This window comes from Myotis lucifugus, unplaced genomic scaffold, assembly GCF_000147115.1.
Source record: "Myotis lucifugus unplaced genomic scaffold, Myoluc2.0 scaffold_311, whole genome shotgun sequence".
In the NCBI taxonomy this organism is placed as follows: Eukaryota; Metazoa; Chordata; class Mammalia; order Chiroptera; family Vespertilionidae; genus Myotis; species Myotis lucifugus.
In genome coordinates, this window is record NW_005871359.1 from 1280578 (window position 1) to 1304310 (window position 23733).

Here is a 23733-nt window from a genome sequence, read left to right on the forward strand (position 1 = left end):
CTTTTTACTTTCCTGATCATTTTTAATTGGACACATTGTGAATGTTACCTTGTTGGGTGCTCAAATTCTTATTCTTATAAATATTCCTCAGCTTTGTCTGGCGTGCAGTGTCTTGGAAACAGTTTGAGCCTTTTGGGTCTTGCTTTTAAGCTGTGTTGGCAGGACCAGTGACGTGTTTAATTTAGAGCTAACATTGTCTACTATGGAGGCAAGACCCTTTTGTGTTTTCTACTTGATAAGCTATTAACTATGACGTTTTCTAGTCTGTGAGTTGGAGACAGACAATATTTTATTTCTGTGTGAGCTATGTAGTTACTATTTTCTCTATTCCTTTTAGAGGGTTCTTTTGTGAACATTTGGTAATCCATTCCTCCCCTGCCCCCCCCACCCCCCTCCACTACTGATCCATAGGAAAGCAAAGACTCAGGGGATCCCTCATCAGACTCTAGAGCTCCCTTGCAGTGTCTCTCCCTCATATCTAGTAAGTACTCTTCCTTCAAGTTCTAGCTGCTCACTAGATACTCAGCCTTGTTTTCCAAACTCAGACTGAGCCCCTTCTCCTGCTCTGCAGCCTTAATGCTCTCCCCAGACATTAACCGGGATCATTGCAGGGCTCACATCATTTGTTCCCTTCTCTCGGGATGATTGTCTTTGTTATCTAATGTCCACTGACTCGAAAACCATTGTTTCATATATTTGTCTGGTTTTGTCCTTGGCTTCAGTCTCTATTATCTATTACTTCACCTTACTTGGAAGTGGAAGTCTGAAGACATCTTCTTTGTAGCAAAGTCCACACTTTAAAACTTGTAAATGAATCTCTGGTAAACCAATTTCAGTCCCCCTGAGGGAGATGTTCATGACTCACAATGGCCATTCAGGGTCACTCTCTGTCTGAAGCCTGATATTTTGAATGCGGAACCTGAAATAGAGAGACTGCATAAATTGCCTAAGATTATAAGAAGTAAATGACAGGCACTAGAATCAAATCCAGGTGAGTCTTTTGCCAAAACCCACATTCTTTACTCCATTATGTTTCTTACACATGCAAGTAAGTTATGGAGGCCATTATTTATTTATTTATTTATTTATTTATTTATTTATTTTTTTAATTCTTTTTAAAAAAAATATTATAATAAGTATTACAAAGGGTATTACACATGTGTCCTTCCCCCATCCCCCACCCTTGACAATCCCCTGCCCTCCCTTACCCCCCAGTGTCTTATGTCCATTAGTTATGCTTATATGCATGCATACAAGTCCTTCGGTTGATCTCTTACTCCCCTCCCTTCTGCCCCCCAACCCTCTCTGGCCTTCCCACTGCAGTTTGACAATCAGTTTGAGGCAGCTCTGCCTCTGTATCTATTATTGTTCAAAAGTTTGTAATGGTCTTTATTATCCATGAATGAGTGAGATCACGTGGTATTTTTCCTTCATTGACTGGCTTATTTCACTTAGCATAATGCTCTCCAGTTCCATCCATGCTGTTGCAAATAGTAAGAGTTCCTTCTTTTTTACAGCAGCATAGTATTCCATCGTGTAGATGTACCACAATTTTCTAATCCATTCATCTGCTGATGGGCACTTAGGCTGTTTCCAGATCTTAGCTATGGTGAATTGTGCTGCTATGAACATAGGAATGCATATATCCTTTCTGATTGGTGTTTCTGGTTTCTTGGGATATATTCCTAGAAGTGGGATCACTGGGTCAAATGGGAGTTCCATTTTTAACTTTTTGAGGAAACTCCATACTGTCTTCCATAGTGGCTGTACCAGTCTGCATTCCCACCAGCAGTGCACAAGTGTTCCTTTTTCTCCACATCCTCTCCAGCACTTGTCATTTGTTGATTTGTTGATGATAACCATTCTGACAGGTGTGAGATGGTACCTCATTGTTGTTTTGATTTGCATCTCTCGGATGATTAGTGACTTTGAGCATGTTTTCATATGTCTCTTGGCTTTCTGAATGTCCTCTTTTGAAAGGTGTCTATTTAGATCCTTTGCCCATTTTTTTGATTGGATTGTTTATCTTCTTTTTGTTAAGTTGTATGAGTTCCCTATAAATTTTGGAGATTAGGCCCTTATCAGATATGACGTTGGCAAATATGTTTTCCCACGCAGTGGGTTTTCTTGTTGTTTTGTTAATGGTTTCTTTTGCTGTGCAGAAACTTTTTATTTTGATGTAGTCCCATTTGTTCATTTTCTCTTTAGTTTCAACTGCCCTAGGAGCTGTATCAGTGAAGAAATTGCTTTGGCATATGTCTGAGATTTTGTTGCCTTTGGATTCTTCTAGAATTTTTATGGTTTCCTGTCGTACATTTAAGTCCTTTATCCATTTTGAGTTTAATCTTGTGTATGGTGTAAGTTGGTGGTCTAGTTTCATTTTCTTGCATATATCTGTCCAATTTTCCCAACACCATTTATTGAAGAGACTATCTTGGCTTCATTGTATGTTCTTGCCTCCTTTGTCAAATATTAATTGAGCATATTGGGTTGGGCTAATTTCTGGACTCTCTAGTCTATTCCTCTGATCAATATGTCTGTTCTTGTGCCAGTACCAGGCAGTTTTGAGAACAGTGGCTTTGTAATACAGCTTGATATCTGGCATTGAGAACCCACCTACTTTGTTCTTTCTCAGGATCGCTGCAGCTATTCGGGGTCTTTTTTTATTCCAGATGAATTTTTGGAGAGTTCGTTCTAGATCTTTGAAGTAGGCCATTGGTATTTTAATGGGAAGTGCGTTGAATTTATAGATTGCTTTGGGTAGTATGGACATTTTGATGATGTTGATTCTACCAATCCAAGAACATGGTATGTTCTTCCATTGGAGGCCATTTTTTATATCAGAGACTAAGTGACTAGAGTCCAACAAAAATACCAATATTGTGAAATCCCAAGGTCAAGTGGCAAGGAGAGTCTCAATTGAGAATAGACTTGACTTGGGCAAACTAACTTCTCTCCTTCCTCTCTTCCTCTAATTCTCTCCGTTTTGTCCCTCCTACCATGTACTTTTACTGGATTTATCAGGTTCATCATCTGACAGTTGATTGACATTAAAGCCCTTCAATCAGTCAGAAAAGTGGTGAAGTGGTTCTGCCAGGCAAAGCTCCATTTTTTTTTTAAAAAAAGTAAAAACGAAAGAAAATAAATGAAACTGACCATTGAAACACTGGTGACAGGGTAGCTCAAAAAATACTTTTCATCTGCTGCTTGAACCCCACTTTCAGTTTCTCTCCTTCCTCCTTCAACAACAGGAGCTTCAGCACCTGCTCCAACTTCTTCACAAACTATGGAATCTGGGCTCCGTGCAATTGCCCAGCCACCTGGCCAGCCTGCCAGCAGCACAGCCACTGTCTATGCAAATGCTGGGGTCTCAGGCTCCTGGATCTCTCTGTGTTACTCTACCAGTGTGCAGGGCAACTGGGGGTCTGGCTATGGAGATGTCAAAGTATCTGGTGGGTATAAGGGGCATCCAGAGCAAGAAGACTATGCAATGCCTGAATGTCTCCCTGGCCTCCTACCTGGAGAGAGTCAGGAGCCTTGAGGCTGATCATCAGAGACTGGAGAACAGAATCTTGGGACACCTGAAGAAGAGACCACAGGTCAAAGTCTGGGGGCATTATTTCAAGATCATTGAGACGCTGAGGGCTCAAATCTTTGCAAGTTCTGTGGACAATGCCCGTATCGCTCTGCAGATTGCCAATGCCTGTCTCGCTGCTAAAGACTTCAGAGTCAAGTATGAGATAGAGTTGGCCATATGCCAGTGTTTGGAGAGTAACTTCAATAGGCTCTGAAAGGTCATTGATGACCCCAGTGTCACTTGACTGCATCTGGAGACAGAGATTGAGGCTCTCAGGAAGAAGAACCACAGGGAGAAAGTAAATGGTTTACAAAACCAGATTGCCAATTCTGGGTTGACTGTGCAAATGAATGCCCCCAAATCTCAGGACCTCAGCAAGATCATGGTAGACATGATCTAGTATGAATTGGCCAAGAAGAACCAAGAGGAGCTGGACAAGTAATGGTTCCAGCACATGGAGGAGAGCACCTCAGTGGTTACCTCACAGAATGCAGAGATAAAAGCTGCTGAGATGGCCCTCACAGAGCTGAGATGCAGGGTCCAGTTCGTGGGGACACCTGGACTTGAGGAGAAATCTGAAGGTCAGTTTGGAGAACAGCCTGAGGAAGGTGGAGAAACACCTTGCCATGCAGATGGAACAGCTCAGCGGGATCCTGCTGCACCTGGCGTCAGTGCTGGCCTAGACCTGCAGAGGGGCAGCGCCAGGCCCAAAGGTATGAGGCTCTGCTGAACATCAAGGTCAAGCTGGAGGCTGAGACCACCACCTACCGCCCCCTGCTGGAGGAAGGCAAGGACTTCAATCTTGGTGATGCCCTAGAACAGCGGTTCTCAACCTGTGGGTCGAGACCCCTTTGGGGGTCGAACGACCCTTTCACAGGGGTCGCCTAAGACCATCGGAAAACACATATGTAATTACATATTGTTTTTGTGATTAATCACTATGCTTTAATTATGTTCAATTTGTAACAATGAAAATACATCCTGCATATCAGATATTTACATTACGATTCATAGCAGTAGCAAAATAACTGTATGACAACTTCATAACAATGAAAATAATTTTATGGTTGGGGGTCACCACAACATGAGGAACTGTATTAAAGGGTCGCGGCATTAGGAAGGTTGAGAACTACTGCCCTAGAAGAAAACATAGGCAGTAAAATCTCAGATATTTTCATAGCAATATTTTTTCTGATATATCTCCTTGGGCAAAGGAAACTTAAGAAAAAATAAACAAATGAGACTACATCAAATTAAAAAGGTTTTGCACAGCAAAGGAAAACATCAACAAAATGAAAAGACAACCCACTGAATGGGAGAACATATTTGCCAATGATACATCTGATAAAAGGTTAATATCCAAAATTTATAAAGAACTTATACAACTCAACACCAAAAAAACAAACAATCCAATTAAAAAATGGGCTAAGGACATGAATAGACACTTCTCCAAAGAGGACATACAGATGACCAATAGACATATGAAAAGATTCTCAGTGTTACTAATCATGAGACAAATGCAAATTAAAACCACAATGAGATATCACCTCACACCTGTCAGAATGGTTATCAACAAACAACAAGTGTTGGCCAGGATGTGGAGAAAAGGGCACCCTATGCCCTGTTAGTGGGAATGCAGACTGGTGCAGCCACTGTGGGAAGCAGTATGGAGTTACTTCAAAAAATTAAAAATGGAACTGCCTTATGACCCAATGATTCCACTTCTGGGAATATATTCAAAGAAGCCAGAAACACTAATTTGAAAGAATATATGTACACCTAAGTTCCTGGCAGTGTTATTTACAACTAGAGGCCCGATGTATGAATTCGTGCCTGGGTGGGGTCCCTCAGCCTAGCCAGTGATTGGGGCCAATTGAGGCTGTCTCCCATCCTGATCGGGGCCCGGGGCCAATTGGAGCGGGCCGGCCAGGGGAAAGGGACCTCGGGAGGTTGGCTGGCTGTGGGGAGGGACCACGGGAAGTTAGCTGGCCATGGGAGGTTGGCTGTGGGAGTGCACTGACCACCCAGCTGGCCACAGGGAGGGACCACGTGAGGTTGGCCAGCTAGCCCACCCCGATCAGGGCCATGGGGGTGGGCTGGCAGAGGGGTGGGTTGTAGAAGGTTGGCTGGCCGGGAGGAGGGGCTGTGGGAGGTTAGTCAACCACAGGAGGTTGGCTGTGGGAGTGCACTGACCACCCAGCTGGCTTGGGGGAGGGACTGTGGGGGGTTGGCCTGCTGTGGGAAATTGGCTGTGGGAGTGCACTGACCTGTGTTGAGCATCTGCCTCCTGGTGGTCAGTGTGCATCATAGCAACCGGTTGTTAGGTCGCTTAGGCCTTTATATATATAGATAGCCAAGATTTGGAAGCAGCTGAAGTGCCCATCAGTGGATGCTTGGATAAAATAGCTGTGGTACATATGCACAATGAAAAACTACTTAATTGTAAAGAAGAAGAAAATCTTACCTTTTGTGACAGCATGGTGGACCTGGAGAGTATTGTGCTAAGTGAAATAAGCCAGTCAGAGAAAGAAAAATACCATATGATTTCACTTATATGGGGAATCTAACACACAAAATAGACTAACAAACAGAATAGAAACAATCATAGATACAGAGAACGGACTACCAGTTGTCAAAGTGGAGAGGATTTAAGGGCTGGTGAAAAATGTAAAGGGATTAAGCAAAATAAACAAAAATAAAACTCAAACACAGATAACAGTATGGTGATTACCAGAGGGAAAGGGGGTGGGGAGAGGTAGGAGAGGGTTAAGGGAGGATAAGTGGTGATGGAAAGAGCCTTGACTTGGGTGGTGGACACAGAATACGCTACACAGAGGATGTATTATAGTCATACACCTGAAACCTATATAATTTTATTAAATTCAATGAGAAAGAAAATAAAAGACAAGATGTTACCCCAAAAATGGCTCTTGTCATGTGTGAAACTGTGTAGGTTTTCTTCTTTTAACCTGTTTAAAAGAAGCCCTGTTAAGAAAAATGTTTCCTAATCATCCTTTAATATGGTGTAAGACCAGGACATTAATTCCAAGTGCCTTGAATGCAGCAGGCACTGAAGTATTTGTTCGCTGAGAAAATACTCCCAAACTAACCTGCTCACATAACAAAATGATCGACAGAACATTGGTGACAACTGCTAAATGTTTATTAAGCATTTATTATGTGCCAGGTCCTTGCTATGTTCTTCCTCCCTGTGGTTTTTCTGGACCAAGCACCTAACCTGAAACCTCAAGCTCTTCATCAGCAACACTGTTCTGTGGCCGGCAGCAGGGCCATCTCACAGAGATTTCTGCCACATCACAGGGCAAGGAAGCCGCAGATGTCCCCGACCCTCAAGCCAGGCAGTCGCCATGATCGGAGGGGCCAGACTGAAAACCAGCACCAGAGTGGACAGAGAGCATCCTAGAATCCTTGTGGGGACCAGTGATGCAAAGATCTAGTGTCCCACTTCTCTTCATGTTGGCACTTCAGAAATTCCCGAATCTGGACACAGCACTGAGGGAGGGGGTGAGCCTCCATTGATAAGATTACTGTTACTGCAGCCAAGTGGGAGTTTAAAATAGAAATAATGCTCAGTTACAGAAAAGACAAAAAAAGAAAAGAAAATAAAAAGACAAGCCAGACTAGGAAAAATATTTGCAAAACAAATATCTGATTAAGAACTTGTATTCAAAATATATGAAGAACCATCACAACTCAATAGTAATAAAATAAACAACCCAACATGTAAAATATTTTTAAACTTACATGTAATTAAAGTAGTTAAATGGGCAATTAAAACTACAAATAGATTGAAAGTAAAATAAAGAAAAAATATATATTATGCAAACAATAATCACAAGAAAGTTGATGTGGCTACACCAGATAAAATAGACTTTAAAACACAAAATGTTACTAAAGTCAGAGAGGTACATTTTCTAATAATGAAATTGCCAATCTATCAGGAAAATATTACAATTATAAACATATATACAACTAATTACAGAACACCAAAATACATGAAAAAAAACTGTCCGACGTGAAAGCTAAACAATTAAACAACAATAGTTGGAGATGTCTATACCCCACTTTCAATAATGAATACAAAAATGAGACAGGAGATCAAAAAGTAGACTAGACCTAACAGATATCTAGAGTATATTGCAATCAACAACAACAAGATATACATTCTTCTCAAGTGCACATGGAACCTTGTCCAGGATAGAAAATATGCTAGGTCATAAAACACTTCAATAAGATTACAAGGTTATAAATGATGCAAAGCATGCTCTCCAACTACAGTGGAATGAAATTAAAAATCATGATTTTCTCTCATCCTCGATGGTCCTATCTTCCTCTCCTTCTCCCTTCTTCTCTGAAATTAATAAAAATATATTTAAAGAAAATCAATAGCAGGAAAAAATTGGGACACTCACAAATATGTGGAGATTAAACAACATATTCATAAATAACCAAAGGATCAATGAAGACATCAAAAGGGATTTTAGAAAATACTGTGAGATGAATGAAAATGAAGAAACAACATACCAAAACTTATGAGATGCAGCTAAGCAGTGGTTAGATGAAAATTTTTAGCTGTGAATGTCTATATTAAGTAATGAAGAGAAATGGGTAAACTGTTTTTTTTTAATTTTTTAGTTTAAATAAATAATAAAATATATGTAGTGTGAAGTAAATTAAGAAGTTGGGACCAACTCAGGGAGGGTCTTTGGAGTCACTGCTATTAAGTTCAGGTTTTATTTTTTAGCATTGGAAAACTTTTTTTCCAAAAGGTTAATTGAGGAATAGTTGACAAATAAAAAATGTATATATTTAGGGTGTACATATAATAGTTTAATATACAGGGTGGGGCAAAAGTAGGTTTATAATTGTTCGGATGGAAAATAGTACAATAAGTAATAAGTAATAATACAAGAATAAGCTGTGTTTTGCGTACTCACAACTGTAAACCTACTTTTGCCCCACACTGTGTGTAATCATTGTGAAACTAATTTAGGGGAGAAGTGATTTATTGACTTATTTCAGAAATGAGACCACAAGAAAGAAAGTGTGGAGGCAGAAGAGATGCTGAAAGAGCATTTGGGAAGCAATCGCAAAGTGTGAGAGTTGAGGGTGAGAGATTGCCTTAGAGAACAGGGAAGTAAAAATGACACCAAGTTCTTTCCCCTGGGGGAGTAGCAAGGTGGTGGGTGTTACCGGTGACTCAGGCAGGAAACATCTTAGAAGGACTTGACTTAGGGGGTGAGAACTGAAACCATCTGTGTCCACATGACTTAGATAAGTCTGTAGACCACCTATGTCAGCATGACACAGTTCTTTGCTCCTGAAGAACTTCCAGAGAGAAATAAAACTGTAAAACAAAAAATAATTCCAATTTTTTGGGGGAAATGCCTACAGATAAATTTATTGAAGATAAGAGTCTGTTCACATGAGCAAACAGACTACTTACCAAACAAAAATCTGCTTATCAAGACTTTATCAAGAAAGTCTTGTGAAATATGAGGCTAGTTAATTCACGAGGTAACTCACCTTAGAAAGGTCTAGAATCCCCAAATCCAGGACTTAGTTTCTTATTTGACTTAGCAGCACTACATGCCATTTCTGAACACCGACCACTAAAACTTCTTTTAAAATCTGAAAGACACTATTAAGTGGTAAAGAATTGAAAGTGTGGCTAGGAAAGCAACTGTTTTATTGCACCTTCTCAGCCTTTAGTTAAAAGAAATAGCTATTTGTCATGGGGATATAGAGTACAGCACAGGGAATATAGTCAATAATATTGTGATAACTGTATGGCATCGGATACTAGACTGATTGGATGATCACTTCATAAATTATATAAATGTCTAATCACTATGTTATACACCTGAAATTAACATTATATTACACATTGACTATAATTTAAAAATAAATTATAAAAAGAAATAGCTATTTGTATTTCTGTCTGACATGCACATCAAGCTTTATTCTCTCAATTGTTTATTCAGTCATTAGTTAACAGGTATTTCAATGCCTACTATGAGCCAAGGTCTATGCTGGGTGCTGGGGTTGATGTAATGGCAATAGTGCCAAGGATGAGAGGATTACAGTGTTTAACAAGGGTGCCAGCCTTGTGTGGGGATTAGGGAAGACTTCCCCAAGGAAAGCTGATTTAAATTGAGTCTTGAAAGATAAATAGAAGTAATTCAGGCGAAAAGTAGACTAAGAAAAGGCAAGAGAGCATCTAGGTGGTGGGCACAGCATGTTCAAAGGTCTAAGACAAAACGGAGTTGGGAGAAGGAAGAACAAAGAGAAAGCCATTGTTCCGGGAACGCAAGAAGCACAGAAGAGAGTGGTGCACATGGCAGGGGCAAAGCCACGCAAGAACTTGGGTACCATTTAGACTTTATCCAAAGATCAAGGGAAGCCACTAAATAGTTTTGCAAATGTCCAACAGTAAGGGATTTCCCCCCAAATCTACAGTCTTGGAAACTTCTGGGGAGTGGAAGGAGATAGAGGAGGTAAATGGAAAGAGCTGAACAAAAAATCAACTTTGGATTTTGTTCTTTCTTCTCAGAAATCTACACCTTATCCATAATTAGTACAGAGCACTTAATAGTCTCAAGATCACTGAAAACAAATACTTAGTCAAAAGATATTTGCTTGCTCCATATCTGACTTTTCTTGTGGGCAAAGTGGCCCCTGCTTGCTTAATTCTGAGCTTGATTTTCTTCTGAACTGACAGCACCGAGCCCCTGTTAACTGTCTTCACTTTTGGAAAACAGCGGTGAGGCCTGGCAAAGGCTCTGCTAGGTGCCACAAGTGGAAAGAGAAGTGAAAGAGGTTAAAAACACTCACATTTCTTTTCTCTTAAAATTGGAGTCTGCCAAGTACTGCACAGAGGAGGAACGTACAGTAGCAAAGATGATATCTGCTCCGTTTTGAAGGTGAGGCTGCATTGAATTGAGGTAAAATTGACCTAAGTGTTTGTGTTCTTATTATTAGGTCTCCAGAATGTACTGGAAGGAGTTTGTAGATGAACAAATAAATGCCATGACTTCCTTTTACTTCTGGACAAAAGAGTATATGTTCAGTGAGAATATGGCTAAGAAACAGATTAAATATCTTGAAATGGCACCCCTCTCTCTCTTTTTGTATTTGTTAACAATGCTATAAAAAAAAAAAGGAGTATTTTTCCAGTAACTTGAATACCCAAAACATTATTCCCAAACACAAAATTCTGTTTGGCCGGCTAGTCAATTCCAGATTCCAAACCTCCCCTCAGTATGAATGTTGCTTTCTCAGCTTCTCCAGCCAAACAAATCCCATCCAGCATGTAAGACCTCACTAAGGCACATCTCCTTTCTCAGGCTGACTGAGGCCAAATTCTTGCTTTTCATAAACTCAGATAGATGTTATTGTTCCTCCACTCATTTGGCCCTTAGCATAACTGCTTTGTCTTGTTTCATAACATTTGCTTGCGCATCTTGTTTGCTCAGACACCAACGCTAAGGGAGAGCGAGGTCTGACATTTCTTGGGAATCCTCCTCATACTGAATTACAGGTGTTCAAAAAAAATACAAGTTGCTTCATTGTTGCAAATGCAAATGAAGTTGCTTCAGGTTTATTCAGCTATTTCTCTTCAGATAAAAAAAATATGCTCATTTTCTTAAGTAATGTCACACAAACTTAAAAAGATTCTGGCCCTAGCTGGTTTGGCTCAATGGATAGAGCGTCAGCCTGTGGATTGAAGGGTCCCGGGTTCGATTCCGGTCAAGGGCATGTGCATGGGTTGTGGGCTCAATCCCCAGTAGGGCGTGTGCAGGAGGCAGCTGATCAATGATGCTCTCTCATCATTGATGTTTCTATTTCTCTCTCCCTCTCCCTTCCTCTATGAAAATCAATAAAAATGTGTTTAAAAAAAAGATTCTGGAGGCTTTGGCTATAAAAATGTGATAAAGATTTATTCAAGGATCTTAGGGTTTGCAAACAGAAAACACAGCTAGGCACAAACACAGAAGTGTTTTCCAAAAAAGAAAGAAAAGAGTTCTTATAGTAAAAAGTGCCTTTTTTTTTCTTTCTTGCCTTTTCTATAAAGTTTTTTAATCAATAGCAAATATATTTGTTTCAAGTTCTCTTTTTCAAAGTATTATTTGGATAGTTAGAAGGAAAATTAAAAAGTGCTATAGCCACCTAAGACCAAATTATCCAAGTGCATTATTATCTAAACTGTTACACAATAATGTTGGCTGACAGACTGTTGAAATCTCTTTTCTTGAGCACATGTACTTCAAATGGACTGATATACTCAAAAGGTACGTTTTTAAAAAATGGTGATAAGCTGGAAATATAGGGGGAAGCACTTTGTGAAGTGTATGATTGTCTGGCCACTACGCTGTACACCTGAAACTAGTATAAAACAATATTTAATGTAAACTGTAATGAAAAAATAAAATTAAAAAGTGAAAGGAAAGAAACATTGATCATTTCCCTCCCATATGCGTCCCAACTGGAGATTAAACCCACAACCTAGGCATGTGCCCTGACCAGGAATCGAAGCCACACCGTTTTGTTGTACAGAACGATGCTCTAACCAACTGAGCCACCTGGTCATGGCATGGCTCACTTTATATACTTTCTGCCCAACTCTAGAATAAGCCATTTTCCCGGGAACCCTCATTTCTGTTTTTGGAGGTTGGTATTTAGAAACCAAGATATGGGTGCTGGTTGTACTCTTTGAAATTAGAATGATTTAAAGATGTTTAACATAAAATGTGTCAAAATATTATATATTTCTATCATACATATTATGAATGTATATTTTATATTTCTATTTACCTAAGTAGTTATCATTTCTGGTGTTTTTTCATTTGTTTGTGAAGATCCAGGTTTCTATTAGTGTCATTTTCCTTTTGTCCGGAGGGTTTCCTTTAACATTTCTTTTTTCTTTTTTAAATTTTTTATTGTTATTGATTTCAGAGAGGAAGGGAGAGGGAGAGAGAGAATCATTGATTGGCTGCCTCCTGCATGCACCCTACTGGGGATTGAGCCCGAAACCCGGGCATGTGCCCTTGACCAGAATTGGACCCCAGACCCTTCAGTCTGCAGGCCGGCGCTCTATCCACTGAGCCAAACTGGCCAGGGCTCCTTTAACATTTCTTGATGTGCTGATAAATTCTTTTTGCATATATAAGATTCAGAAAATGTCCTTATTTCACCTTTGTTTTTGAAAGATATTTTCATAGTGTAAGTAATTCTAGTTTGACAGATATTTCCTTTCATTATTTTAAAGATACTGCTTCATTGTTTTATTTTGCATTGTTTCTAACAATAAATCTATTGCCATCATTATATTTGTTCCTCCATATGCAATGTATGTTTCAGCATTGGTTTTGAGCAATTGGATTGTGATGGACCTTGATGGAGTCTTCTTCATGTTTCTTGTGCTTGGGATTTGTGGGTTTATTATATTCATCAAATTTGGTCAAACATTAGTCATTATTTTCTGTCCCCCTTTCGCTCTCTCTTTTTTTGGAATGCTAATTACACAGCTTGGATTTGTCCTACAAATCCCTAATATGCTGTTCAGTCCCCCCACTCCCCCTCCCTAGTATTTTCCCTCTGTTATTTTGGGTAGTTTCTAATGCCTTCATCTTCTGCAATGTCTGATTGTAGTTAAACTCATCCAGTGTTTTTAAATCTCATATAGTAGAGTTTTTATTTCTTTAAGTTCAATTTGAGTTTTTTCTAAATATGCTATGTCTCTACTTAACATGTTAAATACTTCCTCTAGCTGGTTCTGTTCTGACTGGTTAACTGTTCTTTTTGTGGGTCATATTTTCCTGCTCCCTTCTGTGTTCTCGGAGGACACAACGTAAGAAAGAAAAGGCCTGGCTAATACTGTAGATTTACTCATGTTTTCTGAGTCAACACTGGCCTAGTGCAAGTTTCCAGCCCACTGCTCTCTGGTATATAAGATGCCCCACATGCATCTTGACATTTCATGCCCACACCTGGAATTTCTCCAAGAAGCCTTGGTTTCTTTTGGTGGGAAACAATATTTCAAGACAACAATATGGGTGCTAATGGTTACTGAGTTGTCACTATTTCTAGATTAGTTACATTGGTTGCTGCATTGCGAATTATCCCAAAATCTAATGGCATAAAGCAACAATAGTCTTTTATTTTCTTACACTTCTGTAATTTGGGCTAGGCTTGTGTGGACTATGACTGTCTGTTCCACATGGTGTCAGCTGGACCATCTCCACAGGGCTGTCATCTGGTAGCTCAGCTGGGGTTTCAGCCAAGGTCTTGGCTTGCTCCCTGCATGGCTTCTCCACATGGTAAGATAGAGCGGCTCACAGAGTCGCAGCTGGGTTCTAACAGGAAGTGTCCTTAGAGTTAGCATTCCAAGAGTGCAAGTCTCACTGTACAAGTACTTATTAGGCCTCTGCTTGCATGTCATTCGCTCATGTTTTATTGACAGTCGGTGTGGGAGGGAACAAAGGCAGGGAGGTGTTTATTGGGGGCCACCACAGCAGTGGTGTAACCATAAAGCTTTTCCAGTAATCAGAACTTGTGTTCCTTTTAGTTATTTATTTTAAAAGATGTTTCTTGTTTTTCTATTTTTTCTTTGAATTCTAGTCACGTTATTTCTGAGTTTTCCAGTTCTGTTTATTTTTGTTTTCTCATGTCGTTTATCATCTTCTTGATGACTTTTAATTAGTTTAAAAATAGATTCGTTTTGATCTGTTTTATTGGCACTGCCTGGGGTGCTTTTGCTGTGTGTAAGAAAGCTATGCAGTTTCTCATTCTCTTTTATGCTTACAATAGTGTTGTATAAAATTTAACTTTGAGGTTGTTCTTTTGCCATTTTTCATGTGAAATTAGTTTTTGTGGTTTACATGAGATTAGTTTTCTTTTAGAGAAAAAATACTTAAAAGGAGGCTAAATTCACAGAGCTTCTTTTTCTGTTGTTTGCCTGATGTCGTAAGTGTTTCCCTCCACGTCCTGCGTGGTTCGGGGTTCGGGTCTGGAAGAGGAGCCGCACACAAATGAAATAGAAAAGACACAAGATAATTTGGGAATATTGGGGGACCAGGCGAGCAAGTCCAACTCAGGGAGAAGGACTTCCACTGTGCTCAGGCCTCACCAAGCTTTTATAGTGAGAGGTAAACAAGGTAGTGGTTACCATAGTTACACAGTTCTTGTGAGTTTCACTTGTTTTGACCATGGTTACACTTCCTGCACTTCCTCATCCCATTAGCTTCCCAGATAAGATCTAGGGAGTGTTATAAGGTCAAGCCTAATTATGCTAAGAGGACTGTGCCCTCTAAGCTAGGACTTGTTTGTGACTTTGCCAGCAGGCCAGTCGGAGGCTTAACCCTATATCAGTTTCCCACAGCCTAGTTTAAAAGCATTTGGGACAACACCAAATGCTGGCAAAGATGTAGAGAAACTACACCACTGATACACTGGTGGTGGGAATATAAAACGGTACAGCCCATCTGGATAATAGCGCGGCAGTTCCTTAACTAACTAAACGTGCAACTATAATACAATCCAGGAATTACACTCTGGGGATTTTATCCCAGAGAACTAAAGACAAAAACCTGCACATGAATGTTTATAGCATCTTTATTTGTAATAACTGTAAACAGCCCACATATCCTTAAACAGGTAAGCGGTTAAACAAAATGTGGTATCCATACCATGAAATACTACTCAGTAATAAAAAGGAAGGATCTTTTAACACACATGACAACCTAGCTGAATCTACAAGAAATTATGCTGAGTGAAAAAAATCCAATCATAAAAAGTGACTGTATGATTCCATTTATATAAAGATTTCATTTATATAATGATCTTTTTTAAAATATATTTTTATTGATTTATTACAGAGAGGAAGAGAGAGGGAGAGCTAGAAACATCAATGAGAGAGAGACATTGATCAGCTGCCTCCTGCACACCCCTCACTGGGGATGTGCTCGCAACCAAGGTATATGTCCTTGACCAGAATCGAACCTAGGACCCTTTGGTCTGCAGGCCGACGCTCTATCCACTGAGCCAAACCAGTTAGGGCTATATAATGATCTTAACATGGTTACATCAGAGAGATGAAAAGCAGATCTGTGGTTGCAAGGAGGGTTGGAGGTGTAGAGAGAGAGGAGGTAGGCAGATTGGTTATAAAAAGGCAACTTGAAAGATCCTTGCGGTTTTGAAACTGTTCAGTATCATTGAGTGGGGTGGTGGGTACATTAACCTACACATGTGATAAAATTATGAAGAACTAAATATGCACACAAATGCATATAAGTGAAACTGGGAAAATCTAAATTAGATTGGTAGATTGTATTGCCTAAAACAGTGGTTCTCAACCTTTTGGCCCTTTAAATACAGTTCCTCATGTTGTGACCCAACCATAAAATTATTTTCATTGCTACTTCATAACTGTAATGTTGCTACTGTTATGAATCATAATGTAAATATCTGATATGCAGGATGGACTTAGGCGACCCCTGTGAAAGGGTCGTTCGACCGCCAAAGGGGTTGCGACCCACAGGTTGAGAACCACTGGCCTAAAACATCTTGGTTCTGATATTATATTTTGCAACACGTTACCGATATTATATTTTTGCAACATGTTACCATTGGAGGAAACTATGTAAAGTATACAAAGGATTCCTCTGAGTTATTTTTAAAAATTGCATGTGAATCTACAATGATCTCAACAACATTTTAAATTTAAAAATCACACAAAATTGGGCTGTTTATTTCCAAGATTTTCTGGGTCTGTTTTTCTTCCCCATTTTTCTTGGATGTTCTCTTTTCCTTATACACTGAGTGGCCAGATTATTATGACCACCTGTTTTTCTTCCCCATTTTTCTTGGATGTTCTCTTTTCCTTATACACTGAGTGGCCAGATTATTATGGCCACCTGACGTTTGTAGGCAAATCAGCTATAATTTCACGCTGAAGTTGCTAGAGAGCCAGACCATTATAAATAGGGAAGCAGGTTGTAGAGATATATATATATATATATATATATATATATATAGAGAGAGAGAGAGAGAGAGAGAGAGAGAGAGGCCAGATTATTATATATATATCAGTACTTCGTTGAGCCACCTTTTGCCTTCAATACTACAGCGATTCTTCTTGGCATTGACTCCACGAGATGTTGAAAGGTGACACCATGCCTGATGAATAACACTGTCCAGTTCTGTGAGATTTGATGGTTGTGGAACCAGCTGCCTGATGGCTCTTTTAACTTCTTCCCACAAATGCTCAATTGGATTGAGATCTGGTGATTGTGGGGGCCACCTAAGCAAGGTAAAGTCTCCCTCATGTTCTTGAAACCACTCCTGCACAACATGAGCACCGTGGCATGGCATGACAGCTGGGTTCTTGTTGGAAGAAGCCATCTCCATTGGGATACGCCATCAACATGATAGGATGAACTTGATCAACAACGATACTTAGGTATGTTGTGCTATTCAGATGTTGTTCCACACGAATTAAAGGGCCCAAATCATGGCAGGAAAACATGCCCCAAACCATAACACTGCCCCCACCAGCTTGAAGGGTTGTACTCATGCATGTGGGGTGCATGCTTTCATGCTGTTTCCGCCAAATTCTGCAACTGGAAACGTGATTCATTGGACCACATGACATTTTTTCCAATACTTGACTGTTCAATCCTTACGTTCCTGTGCAAATTGGAGATGTTTCATCTTGGTAACTGCAGACAGCAAAGGTGTTCGAACAGGCCTTTGGATTCCATATCCCATACAATGCAGTGTATGGCTAATTTGCCTACAAACTTCAGGTGGTCATAATAATCTGGCCACTCAGTGTATATTTCCTATTATATTTAATTCAGCAGTTTTTCCTCATTGTGTTCCTATTTTGGAAGATAGCCTTGCTTATCTGTTTCAAAAATTCATGGGACTACGCTGCTCCAGCCTTGAAGACCTTACCATGGACTTCTTACCCTTAGTTCTATTGAAGAGGGCAACGTCCCCGCCTGGTTCAGCTGCTCTTCTCAAATCCACCAGCATCACTCGCCAGTGAATAGTGTTGGTTATTGTAGGATCTTCCTATTCCAAAGCTCTTGAGTTTCCCCATTGCTTTCTCTGATTTTTTTTTGGACACGGGTACCAATGCCATGTTGTATGAGTTTTGGTAGTATGCCCCTATTCACTTGCTTTTGAGGGGTTTAGGTAGAACACCTCTTCACATACTTTTGTTGCAAATATTGCCCATGGATTTTTGGTTTTGCTATCTATTTGCTCTATTTTTTTTTTTTTTTTGTATTCTGAAATATCCGGAACATATGCTTTCATCACTGCTGCCATTGTCCTAGAATTCCCAAAGACACTTCTGCTTCTTATTTTCAAATGTGTGGATATACTATCTTCCTTGATGAAATCCCACACCACTGAATGACTTCATTCATATCCTAGTGCTAAAGAACATACACGTATGCCCTAATCGGTTTGGCTCAGTGGATAGGGCGTCGGCCTGCAGACTGAAGGGTCCCAGGTTCGATTCCAGTCAAGGGCATGTACCTTGGTTGCGGGCACAGCCCCAGTAGGGGGTGTGCAGGAGGCAGCTGATCGATGTTTCTCTCTCATCGATGTTTCTAACTCTCTACCCCTCTCCCTTCCTCTCTGTAAAAAATCAATAAAATATATTAAAATAAAATAAGGAACATACATGTACAAGGAATATTTCCTGTATTTTCTAATGCAGAGCTGCCTTTCTGCCATTAAGTTTACACTGTATTATAAGGCGAATTGCTCTCAGGGAGGAAGGTGAATACTACTGGAGGGTTGGGGGGCACAACAAGTAATAACAGGAGAAAATGTCCAAAATGTATTACCAGTGTACATTCTGTGGTGCCATGAGAGACCCAAACACACATTGGGTAGTTGAGGCTTAGATGCAATTCTGGAGCTAAGGAGAAGGGGGGTGTGGTGTGGGACTTCAAAGGGCAATTCACATGGAGATAGAAAAGCAAATGTTTGCTGGGCCACCTTTAACAACGGGACACGGAGAGGACTTTGAACAATGGGCCTTGCTAGGTTCCTCTCTGTCAGTAGTTTATATTAAATGATAGTTATCTGCGATGCTATCTCCCTTCCTGGAGCAAGTCCTCTATCGAAATACCTTTTAGGCAGTTAGGAGGAAGGTCAAAGAGTTTTCCTGAGTCTTTTGTTTCTTAAAAATAAGCAGGTTGAGCCCTGGGGGTGTGGCTCCGTGGTTGAGAGTCAACCTATGAACCAGGAGGTCAGAGTCCCATTCCCAGTCGAGGGCACATGCCCAGGTTGTGGGCTCGATCCCCAGGAGGGGGCATGCAGGAGGCAGCCAATCGATTATTCTCTTTCATCATTGATGTTTCTATCTGTCTTTCCCTCTCCCTTCCTCTCTAAAATCAATAAAAATATATTTTAAAAAATAACCAGCTTAAAATAATCAATGTCCCAAAACGCACATTTTGGGGTGGCAAACTCTGCTTCCCTTCACTGCAGGAGAAAAAGAAGCAGGTTAGAAAGGAGAATTGAAATCCCTTTTAAAGAGAAAAGATAGATAATTGAAAGTGACCCAGCCCCTTTGGCCTGGGCTTTGATCTGGGATGGTGGTTGGGACACAAGAACTGCAGAATGATGTCCAGACTGGTTGAGACTGAAGTCAAAAACAAGGAAACTTGTGCCCCAATTCCTGTTAGGAATCCTGGGAGATGACCATGTAGGCTGCCCTTGTATCCACATAAGATGTCTAATACAGAACAGTGTTGGTGAGGAAAACTTTTCCACTATACTCTTAGATTTCGTAGCAGGGGGCTGATGAATGAAATTAACAAAAGGTGATTAATAGGACAAATGCTACACAATTTTTAAAATTAATATTGATGTGTATGGGAGTTCACAAAAAGAAGTCAAACCCAAAGAAGCAATTAGACTGGGGGTCTAATACCCTTTTGACAAGGTAAAGAGAGTCTGGGCTTCAAGGGATGACACATTGTGGGAAAGTGACTAGAAAATGTATAGAGTAACTAATGGAAGATAAGGGCTATTTTAGCAGGATCTGTTCATGCAAACTTATCTCGGTATCAATTCTCCATCTTTGATGACAAGTTGCTCTTCTTTCCCTGGCATGGGGAAGCTGGGCATGTTCCTCCGTGATGAGCAGCTGAGTCAGGCACCGAACATCAAGATTTGCAATGGAGAAATGAAAGCTATCTATTTTTCAGGGTGCCAAGCAAGGAGAATGATTCTCTCTCATCATTGATGTTTCTCTCTCTCTCTCTCTCTCTCTCTCTCTCTCTCTCTCTCTCTCTCCCTTCACCTTCATCTCTGAAATCAATAAACAGAATGGAAAACTATCACTTAAAACCTGGATTCCCCCATGGCTTTTAATCAAGGGTTTTTAGGGCAAAGATTGGGGATTGGGGGTTAGGGAGAAAGGCTGGTATGTGGAAGTGCTGGCAGGGTTGGTTTTGATTGGAGAGCTTTGGAACTTGGCCGTTTATGGTAAGAGGTGACAAGGGACTTCAGCACCGGATCTTCCTGCACAGTGGACCCGTCGCTCCTGAAAGAGTGCTGGAGTTCAAATCCCGGTCATGTCCTGGTCTTTCAGTTCCATGAGTTGGGTAAAACTTTGGTTCCTCAAGCAGCTGGAAGTCAAAGGTCTCTCCTCTGTGTGTGCTTTGGCTGCATGACTTGCAGTTTTGGTCTGTTGACTCTGAAAGGCAATTCAATATCTTGTTAGAAACTAGAGAGGACCATTTGGGGTTGGTTCTGCGGTTACATACTTTTTAGGTGGGTAAGGGGAGAGCAGAGAATTTTTCCTGCATCTATTGCTTTCAGCACATTTTGGGGTGGCATATTCTGATCTCCAATAGACATAGTGGTGTGGTCTCATGATCACAGAAAAAGCCAGCACTAGACAAAGCTGAGACCCAGAGGACAGGCCACAGCTGGGAGAGCTGGGGTGAGGCTGAGTCCACACGAGGAGCTAATAGGAAAAAAAGCCTCAGAGAAATGAAAGGCTTTTGTTAACTAACCTTGGAGACTGACTACTAACAGAATTTGCCCCCATGGTCTGGTGTTAAGCCTCTGTCCAGCCAGATTAATAGGGAATCCTCCCTCCCGTCTTAGTGGAGGCTGGCTCACTCAGCCAAGCCTGTAAGGGACTGAGATGTTAGGAATGTAAGAGACGGCAACAGATTGCTAGCCCAGCTGTTAGAGGCCAGTAAAAGCCAGATTTTTTTTTTTACCCAGGACAGCAAAGGGTGGAAACCTCCAGTAAGATCACAGGCCATCAGAATCTCTCATGTGGAGTTCAAGGCTCCACATCTGGACAATTGTGTTGCTGCCTTTTGCCACTTTGGGAAGAATCTTCGGCTCCCGGGTGGGAGGAGACTTCGGGTGGAGGGGCCAATCCCCCAGCCGGCTTAGGCAGGATGGGCCATGGGACACCATGACCGACAAGGGGTCACAGGCCATTCCGGATTTTGGTCTGTGACAGCGGAGCTGGGAGCATAGAAGACATTCATGCCTCCCTCAGCTACCAAATCTCCCTCTCAAGAGGATGAAAGGTTTCCCCCTCTCTTAGGAGGATGAAGGTTTTTCTCCCTGAAGTCAATAGGCAACATAAGTCTCAATTCACAGTGCCTCAAGGGACTCTTTTGAAGTACATGCTCTGGCCCAGCCACTGAGCAGTGGTTGAGTGTTGACCCATGAACTAAGAAGGTCACTGGTTCGATTCCTGGTCAGGGCACATGCCCGGGTTGTGGGCTCGATCCCCAGTAGGGGGCGTGCAGGAGGCAGACAACTGAAGTTTCTCTCTATCCCTCTCCCCTTCCCTCTCTCTAATATCAATAAAAACATATTAAAAAAATAAAGTACATACCCTGGCAAGGAATTTAACTCTGGGAAAGAACTGTTTCTAAAGTGCCAATTCCTGGTCTCCAAGAACTGTTATCTGAGCCATCTGTTGGAATGCATATTCTGAAAAATAGATCTTATCTGAGCCTAAGCTACCTGAGCCAATGAGTTCAACTTAGTTCACTTATGACTGAATTATCAATGGGTTTTGCTGTATAGTTGTCTCATGGAAGTATGTCTCTTAAAGTATAAGTGTATTTGCCAGTAAAGAGCCTATGTTTCTAAAAGTTATGGAATGTGTTTTGCCAATTTTGGGAAGTGCTAGTTGCTTACTTTTAGCTTTTTCTCCCTACAGGATCCCTCCAAAATTTGTCAGTTCTTAATAAGCAAGTCAATGGCCATATGTTTCTTTGCATAAATTTAATAAGACTAGTCTTCACTTGTGGTCTTATTAATTAAGACTTTGACTGGAATGCCATGTTTAAGAAAGACATGCCTGGATTCTGTATGTCACCAGAAAGCCTTGAGGAACTAAGGTTGACTTCCCAAACCAATCCAAGTCCACTGCAGTTATGCTCTAATATTTTCCTTGGTCACATGATTCATAGCAGTCTTTCCAGGTAAAGAACAAGGTTGCTTTCCTGAAAGATGGCAAAGAAGGAGCCTCAAGACATCCTGGGGACCTCAAAGACTTGAGAAATTGACCAATACCTACAGGTATTACAGGCAATGCCTGATGGGAACTGTGGCTTGGCTTCTTTGCCCTGAGGGCTTACCATAGCTCAATCTGAAGATTCCTTGTGAAAATTCCAGCAAACCAAACTTGAAAAAGCCTGTGTGATCTATTTGATTAAATTTTATTCTTGTTATGTTTATGCAAATAATCAGGCAAATTCAAACTGGACTTAATGCAATCTCTTTGAAAATAAGGGTAATCTTAGGGAGAAAAATTGTGTTTCGATGAAAATCACAATGCCCAATTGTGCATATTGGATTCCAGTACAGTTAGCTGTCTTCAAAGTTTTGTTTTTAAGACTATGTCTGTGCATGCCCTACAGACTTCTGCACCAGATGACGTCACCAGAGATGTTCTGACTGCAGACACAAAGGGTCTGTAAGACTCTCAGTTCAGCAGACGCATCAGATTTCACTGCTTGCTTTCATTCCAGCAAAAGCCTGGAAGTCTTCTCAGCTGGTTTATGATTTGCTGTGTGCATTAACCTTTGTATTTTATGTTCTTCCTTCTGTTTTCATAGACTATATGCCTATGTCCTTATTTACCTGATTGTGTGTTCACACAGTATAGACCTCATTTTTGAGTTAAGCATGGTGACAGGAGGGCTTCAGACAGGTGTGAAGCACTTGCCTCCAGGGTAGCCATTCCCTAACCTAATCTATCTTATATAATAAAAGCCTAATATGCTAAGTGTCCCACTGTTCATTCAACCGTTCGACCAGTTGCTATGATGCACACTGATCACCAGGGGGAAGATGCTCCCACCGGTAGGTTAGCTTGCTGCTGGGGTCTGGCCAATCAGGACTGGGTGAGATGGGCCGAACACACCTTGGAGCCCTCCTGTGGTCCCTCCCCAGCCCTGATCATGCACCGGTGGAGTCCCTTGGCCTGGCCTGAGCCCTCTCACAATCCAGGACCCCTCAGGGGATGTTGGATAGCTGGTTTCGGCCTGATCCCACAGGCCAGGCCGAGGAACATCACCAGTGCACAAATCCGTGCACCAGGCCTCTAGTAACATTATAAAGTTAGTCCTTCCCTTTATCACATGGGTTTTTAACCTCTCAGTAGACCTTTGGTTGCTATAAGTCTCCTCACTTTTGAATTATGTCTTTTTTACCTTCTTATCAAGTTTGTCATTTCTAGAATACAAGCAGGATGCCAGCTTGCATCCTCTGGACAATGCCTATGCCACCTCCCAAGGACATCAGATTGACCTGGACATTGCAAAATCCCTCTTCCCTGCATGAAGACTCCCTTCCCTTTTGCTCCTTCTCCCTCTTCTGAGCCTTGGGATAGGCAGGACTATGCCCCTCTGATAGCATGAAGCAGTTACAAGAAGATGGAGACCTTCATCCATTTACCCTTCGTAAGAATAAAAGAAGCTCGTATTTCTCTTAAGGGGGGATTGATATCGTTGTAATTAGCTATTATTAATAACTACAGGCCTGGTGCACAAAATTCATGCACTGGGGGGGGGGGGGGATTCCCTAGCCCAGATTGCAAGAGGGTGCAGGCCAGGCCGAGGGACCCC

The 23733-nt window shown here is 41.1% G+C and overlaps 1 pseudogene; it reads left to right on the forward strand.

Annotated features, from left to right (window-relative positions):
- Positions 1 to 249: 249 nt before the first annotated feature.
- On the forward strand, positions 250 to 23449 carry LOC102426742 (annotated as a pseudogene).
- The last annotated feature ends 284 nt before the right edge of the window (positions 23450 to 23733 follow it).